We start from the raw sequence: 8,199 nt of genomic DNA, 5'->3' as shown, positions 1-8,199 counted from the left end.
CCTTAGAAGAGTCAGGCTGGGAGCACCAGAGCTGTCCATGACCATGTGGGTGTTCTGCAGGAAGCCAAGCCTTCCTGTCTCACTGCTCAGACATCTCCCTGACCACATCTGCTTCTGCCTTCACCCTTCTCAGCTTTCCATAAGGCCCTCTAGAATTTTCAGAGACCACCTGCAGGCTCCTTGGAATGCTGCCCCTTCTTACAACTATTTGTGAGGGAGGTTCAGTTTTCATGGAGCTGAAACCACAGAGAGATGTTGTTAGAGGCAAATCCATCTGTTGAGGCCCTAATTCCTAGTGCTCCAGAATATGACCATATTTGGAATCTTAAAGAGATAATTAAGTTCAAATGTGGTCACATGAGTGGGCCTCAGTCTAATATGACTGGTGTCCTTTTAAGAAGAAAATAGGACACAGGCACACACAAAGGGAAGACCATGTGAAGACACAAGGAGAAGTGGCAATACTAGGCAAGGAGAGACGCCTCTAAAGAAACCAACCAGTCTGCAGAACTATGAGACAATGACCTTCTGTTGTGTAAGCCACCCAACCTGTGGTACTTGTTATGGCAGCTTGCGTAAACAAATATATGTGTATTAGTACTTGGGGTTCTGTTCTATTGCCTATTGTGGTATAGGCAGTGGTTCTCAAAGTATGATTCTCAGAGCAGCAGAATTGGCATCAACTGTGTGTTTGTTAGGATAGAACTCACAAGACCCACTCCAGATCCACTAAGTCAGAATATCTGGGAGCCCAGAAAACTTGTAAAGCGCCCTCCATATGACTCTCAGGCACAGGAACATTTGAGGATCACTAGGGAAGAAGTGATACCCAGGGTGGGTTTCATCATAAGGAGCTGGACTCAGTCATTTCCCCCCTCACATTGCCACAGTTCCCCCTCAAGCACTGCAAGGGGGTAAACATGAGAAGAGTGTTGCGATTGGTGACTTCATTTGAAAATTAGAAATGCGAGGCTCTCTGGTGTCAAGGCAACAATGAACTCACCAGGAAGCACAATGATTCTGTATATATATATATATGGAAGCAATGGGCCTGAGAAACCACACTGCTGGCAATTCAGTCAAGAGAATAAAAAATAATTAGCCTTTTCCTAAAGGGGATCGATAAAAAATTGAGTTCCAATGCAACATAATATTCTAAAAACCTCTGATGCTTCAAGCCTTGTCTAATTGCAGGATTCTCACTGGGTCTCATTGCCCAAAGAGAGCTCCACTTTCTTCTGCCAGGGAACATACACTCATATTTGAGGCTTATTTTCCTCTTTCTGGATGGGCAATTTTAGCAAGTGATTATGCTGATAAAATTTGTAATTCCTAGGAAGGTGAAAAGCCAGTGCAGCTTTTTGGCAAAACTTCACAAATGGCAAAGTTTGATAATGAAAGCTTAGAGTCCCCAACACTACACAGTGACCCCAGTCCTCAAACACATGTATTCTCACAAGGCACGCATGACCTGAGATGGGACCTTGTCTCAAGCCACATGACGTCACGTTGTGCATATGCACATGGGCTACATCTCCAAAGGTGTTAGTAGAAGTAGATGCTTCTACTTCTCATTGAAGATAGAAAAGCCTAATCTCTTTTTTTTTTTTTAATATTTTATTTATTTATTTAGGATAGTCACAGAGAGAGAGAGAGAGGCAGAGACACAGGCAGAGGGAGAAGCAGGCTCCATGCACCGGGAGCCCGACGTGGGATTCGATCCCGGGTCTCCAGGATCGCGCCCTGGGCCAAAGGCAGGCGCCAAACCGCTGCGCCACCCAGGGATCCCCGAAAAGCCTAATCTCTTTTCCAGACTGACAAGCAGGAGAAGTAGGCATCTGCTCCCTCTCTGGTCTCCTGGACAATTCGGACTATTGCTGTGGTTTCAACCACCACCTCTACTGAATACCAACCTTCTATTTTAGCCCTGAACTTTTTGATACATTTTTCGAACCAGTTCTGGTGATCTCAGTCCGAATACCTGGTAAGCCACTTAAATTCAGTATGTCTTAGACTTTCACATGATCAGTAACTGCAAGATCTCCATAATTTCCATGCCAAGTGGCACACTCTCCACTTAGCATTCCCTGGCTGCTTACTCCTGCCATATCTTTTGCCTCTCTTCACTCTACTATCCTCATTTCCCTAATAACCTAGTTTAAAATAAACACTCCCTTCGCTGACCTTCAGCTGCCTTGACCTTTTATTCTATTGTCATAATCACGTTGCATAAAACCTCAACTTTTGTTAGATTCAATTCATCTTCATAGCACCTGCAGAAGTAGATAAACCTGGCTGAGAAAAAGTTCACACCAACTAGTCTCACTTTAAACTTACGAGCACAAGACCTCAATATGACCCTTAGTGTTGCCTAGTAATCATACTCCATTTTATTCTCCTACTTTCCGAGATGGCTATTTCATTCCTTCTCTCCTCAGACCTCCAAAAACCTCCTCCACCTTCCTGCTGCTCAGTTGATGACTGCAATTTCCCTGAAGAAACAGAAACAGAGAGAATTTCCATAATCTTTTACCACAGTGCTGCCCACATACCTCTGTGTGTGCCCATCTATCATGCATCTACTCTTAACTGTCCATGGGTATACATGATCTTGTCCCCTCTTATCTACTCAAAGACATGTGTCTAGAAATCACCTCCTCTCTATTGCTTCATCCAATGTTTCTACTCTTCTGGAGTCATTCCCATTTTTTTTTTTTTTATAAACATGGAATTATTTCCCCATCTTAAGAAAGAAAAAAAAATGTCTCCACTTTCTGCTCCAATTAGAGTCCCCATTTAAAAAAATTTCTTCAAAAAAATTTCGGGAAAGTTACGTATACTCACTATGGCCCAGTCATATCCTCCTCTTGTCTTTTGATCTCATGTCAATCAAGTGTGCACTCCCATATTCCACTCCACTAAAACTAACTTGTGCTCCTCAGGATCACCATGAGTCACTTAGACAATTGATCCAAGAGTTAATCAGTCTGTCTTCACTACCTGACGCAATTGTTCCTGAGGCACCAAGTCCTTCTAGTGTTTCTCTTATCTCACAGGCTACTCCTCAATTCCTTCACTAATTGCTCCTCATCTTCTGGCTCATTCATGCTGGAGGGCTCCAGGATTAGTTGTTTGGTGTATTATTTTGTTTTGTTTTAGGTATAGCTGACATATTACATTTACATTGGTTTCTGGTGTACAATGTAATGATTAAATATGTACATATATTGTAAAATGATCACCACAATAAGTCTAGTTAACATCCATCACCACACATAGTTACAGTTATTTTTCTTACACTGAGAACTTTTAAGATTTACTCTCTTAGCAACTTTCACACATGCTTTACAATATTGTTAGCTATAGTCACCATGCTGTGTGTTACATCCCAGGATTTATTTTTTTTATAGCTGGAAGTTTGTACATTTTGATTCCATTCACTCATTTCACCTACCCTCCCACCCCCATCTCTAGCTACTACCAGTCTATTCTCTATATTATTTATGAGCTCAGTTTTTAAATTCCACATATAAATAGTATTTGTCATTCTCTAACTTATTTCACTTAGCATTATACCCTAAAGGCCTATCCATGTTGTTGCAAATGGCAAGATTTCCTTTTTACGGCTGAATAATATTCCATTGTGTGTGTGTATGCGTGTGTGTGTGTATACATATACACATGACATTTTCTTTATCCATTCACTTATCAACAGGCACTTAGATTGTTTCCCTATATTGACTATTATAAGTAATGCTGCAATGATAATGGGGTGCAGATATATTTTCAAGTTAGTGTTTCCATTTTCTTTGGCATTACTGGAGCATATTATAATTCTATTTTTAATTGGGGGGGGCAGAAATCTTCATACTGTTTTCATAGTGGCTGCTCCAATTTACATTCCCACCAACAGTGCAGAGATTGCTCTTTTTGCTACATCCTCACCAATACTTTTGGATTGTACTTACCAGGAATGAGGTGATAATCTTATTATGGTTTTGATTTGCATTTCCCTGATGATTATGGATTTTGAGTACCTTTTTGTGTACTTGTTGGCCATCTGTATGTTTTCTTTGGGGAAAAAATGTTTATTTAGGTTACATGCCCATTTTTAATTGAATTTTTTTGCTACTGAGTTATATAAATTCTTTATATATTTGGGAGATTAACTCTTTATCTGTTATATGTTTTGCAAATATTTTCTCCCATTTCATAAGTTGGGAATTTTTGTTGATGGTTTCCTTTGCTGTGCAGCAGAATCATTTTTAAAGCTCTTTTCTTCTATATTTTTTCTCACTTCTTTAGTGACTGCATCCATTCAGATGGCTTTAAATATTTTATTTTGTGAGTATTCCAAACTTACATCCCTAACATAGGATATTTCCTTGAAAGCCACAACAAATATCCTACTGCTTACTCATATCTTTTCTTCTAAATCTAAAAGGCATCTAAACTTGTCCAAAACCAAAATACTCTCCTAAAATTTTTTCATCTTCTGACCTCAATAAATCGTTACTCCATATTTTGAGGACTTATACTAAAAATCTTGGAGTCATTCGCTACCGTATTCGCTACCGTATTCAGCTAATGGTGTCTGCTTAATCTTGAAAGTACATTAAAACCTGACCACTTCTTACCTTTTCAACTTCTGCTTTGCAACATTGTCTAAGCCATCCTCCTTTGTCCCCTGGATATTGGCAATAGCCTCCTAATGGGTCCCTTGCTTCTACCCCTGACTGGCCTATTATCAGTGTAACATTTAAGCTGTGAAAATTTCATTAATCCTAAAGTATGTGTTTATCTTATTTTATTTTTTACTTATTTGAGAGAGAGTGTGTGTGTGTGTATGGGTACAGTTATTGTGTATGTTGACAGTGTCTGGGTACTATTTATAGTCTATAAAGATGTGGGTAAGGAAAGCCCCTTGGCACACCATATGAGCACAAAAGTACTTCCCACCTTCCGCACACTTTCTCCATCTCTATTTTTTTAATTAGTGAGAGAAAATGGGCAACCCGCTTCTTAGACCAGTGTCACCGAAGCAATAATTTTAGGTAAATAAAGTTAAGAAGATATGCAGCAGCAGAAGGCCCTCTGAGACATTGTGGAAGGAGCTGCCTCCCCTGCTGAAGCCAGGAGCTGGTCCTACCCAGCAGCTATTCACTGCTCTCCAGAGCCACTGGGCATTGACTGAACTGCAGGACTCTCTATCAGATGAGCCAAGAGAGCAATAATTCAACTCGATTCCAGTGGATCTCATTCAGTGATTTTGTGTCTAATGGGGAAATAATTTGACCTGAATGAATGAAGATTTGTCTCCAAATGTCACCAGAAACTGTAAAGGAAACATAGTCTCCCAAATCTATTAGTTACTGAATGAAAAGAGTCCCATTTAACAAATGAAGATCAATCCCTTACATGCCTACTATTCAGGCCACAGTAAAAATGAAAAAAGAATGGCTGTCAATATAAAATGGTTCTATGACTTTTGACATCCAGTTATACCACCACCCTCCAATATTAACAGCAACTGTCTCTGGAACTTGGGAAATGGCTGATTTGTATTTGTATTTCTTTATATTTTTCTGGATATACTAAATTTCTAACTAACAAATATATATTATTATTATATATATTATTTTATAATTTAAGAAACTGTTTTGTTTTTGTTTTTGTTTTTGTTTTTGTTTTAATTAAAAAAAAGTGGGGAGGGGCAGCCTGGGTGGCTCAGCGGTTTAGCGCCGCCTTCAACCCTGGAGACCCAGGTCCTGGAGACCCAGGACCGAGTCCCATGTCAGGCTCCCTGCATGGAGCCTTCTTCTCCCTCTGCCTGTGTCTCTGAGTCTCTCTGTGTCTCTGTATCTCATGAATAAATAAATAAAATCTTAAAAAAAAATGGGGCGGTGAAAGAGGAAATGAGAAATTTCTTCTCAATAAAGAAAGAAGAGTTGAAAGAAGTTATTGAAAGTTATTCAATATTGAAAGTTATTGAAAGAAGGCCTAAAAGTCCAAAAGTGACAGAACAGGTTTAATGCCAGCTTGTTGTGTGTATAGTATTGTGATTCAGTCCTACATTTTCTTGCAGGTCTTTGAGGTGCAATAGCTTCTTCCTTCCTTTACTTCCTTTATCAAGGGAAGAAAGAAAGCAAGAGATGGTTGACAGCCAGCAGAGAGCAGATTCTGGAGGCTTCTGTTCATCCCATGGCCACTTCACAGTAGACATGCATCCTCATGAATTCCTGCCACAGGAAAGGATAGGTGGTCGTTGATGGGTGTGCCAGCTCCTAAAAGAAGGTTCTTGGCCAGTGGCACTGCATGGATGTCTTCATTATCCTTCCTTCACTGTGTCCCAGTTGCATAGAAAATAATTACACCTAGACCAGTAGACTTGATGTCCATTTAAACAAGCTGATGTTTCTTGGTTGAATTTTAAACCCCTTACCCATCAAACTTCTCAGCCTCCAAAACTCTCCAGATGCAGACCCTTCTACAGTCATACACAGAGCCTTGTATCTAAGGAAAGAGAGTTCCCTTTCTTAAATACTAACTATAGACAAAACCAATACCCTTGGCCTAGTTTATATGGCTCTTCACTATATATCCTCAATTTATAATTTCAGCTGTACCCCTACCCAACTCATCTGACAGTTCAATTTTACCGGGCTGACATCTGCCTGACTTTACCTTGTGCTTTCTTACCTTTATCTTTGCTTCTATTTTTTCCCCTCTGCCAAGAGTATAATCCTTTTGTATTGTCATTCATTTAGAAAATTTCTACTCAGCCATCTACACCTAATATTTTCATTTTTTTGACACCTAATATTTTCAGATGTCTCCCAGACCCAAAAAGCAAATCCTTCCCCCTCTTAGCGCTCCCACACTACTTTGTACCTGCATGTGGACTATCACACTTCTATCTAACTGGTGATTTGTTTGTCTTCTTATACATCTAGACTTCATAGGGGAAAACTATTCACCTCTATGTTTGCAATAACCAATCACATACTAGGAGTTCTCCTAATGTTTGATGAATAAATGAGTGGTTTCTTCTGCCAGATTTTCGAATACGGCAAGATCATGCATCCAAACGTAATATGGAGTGGGGTTGTTTTTTGTTTTTTTGTTTCTTTGTTTGTTTTAAATGTCTTCCATCATGACTTGATCGTTTTGGCTTTGTGTTTTGTTTAAGAGAGTGAATGATTGTAAATTTAACTAGATACTAAATAAAGATGGGTGAATATATGCCACCGATCAACAAACAGTGAAGCCTTATTTTAGGCTAGCTTTGTGTTGTGTACTGGGAAGAAAGAGAAGGACATATGTTCTAAGTGAGGAGATGAACCTGAGAAAACTTAAATATGTATTTATTTTGGTTAATACAGATTAATTATGTGAGCCCGATTTACATTTTATTACAGAAGTACCTTTCAATAAGTGCATCTTTTCAGGGGTAGAAGGCAGCACTATATACAGGAATACCAGGAGAAAGCCAAGGAAGAATGGTGGGCTGTAGCTACTCCTCAAAGGACTGAGGCTTGCATATGTGCATGGGTGCAGAATCGTGCATGTGCCCAAACATCAGAAGGGGAGGAAGCCTTTATTTTCTTTGTGAGAGGCTGCCTTTACACATCTGGGACAGCTTATTTTCAGTAGATTGATTTTCTACAACAGGGTTTCTCTACCTCAGCACTATTGACATTTTCAGACAGGTTAGCTCTTTGTTGTGGGAGCGGTCCTGTAGTCCTGTATACTTAGAATGTTGTGTAGCATCTCTGGTTTCTACCCACTAAATGTCACAGAAACCCACCTTGCCACCCGCATTATGACAATCAAAAGTGTCTCCAAATCTTGCGAATTATACTCTGGAGGGCAAAATTTCTAAGGGTAGCCACGGTAAATGTGTCTTTCAGATTTGCATTGTTCAAGTATTCTTATGGTTTGTTTTTTTAGAATTCTCTCAAAGAGAGAGGGAGGGAGAGAGAGAAATCATGTGGGTTACCAGGAAGACAACTCTTAAGGATTCAGTGTTTTTGTTTTGTTTTGTAAATAGCTAGTATTAGGAAAATAAGGAGAACACACTATTCACCGTGTATTTCCTAGTGTTTATTACTCATCCAGGATGAACTGATAATACTCTAGTGACATGAAAATGGTGCCCAAGGCTATTGAATATGACTTTGAGTTAAGCTTTGAAAATAT

This window comes from Canis lupus, chromosome 16 (assembly GCF_011100685.1).
Source record: "Canis lupus familiaris isolate Mischka breed German Shepherd chromosome 16, alternate assembly UU_Cfam_GSD_1.0, whole genome shotgun sequence".
In the NCBI taxonomy this organism is placed as follows: Eukaryota; Metazoa; Chordata; class Mammalia; order Carnivora; family Canidae; genus Canis; species Canis lupus.
Note: the sequence above shows the minus strand (reverse complement) of the source record.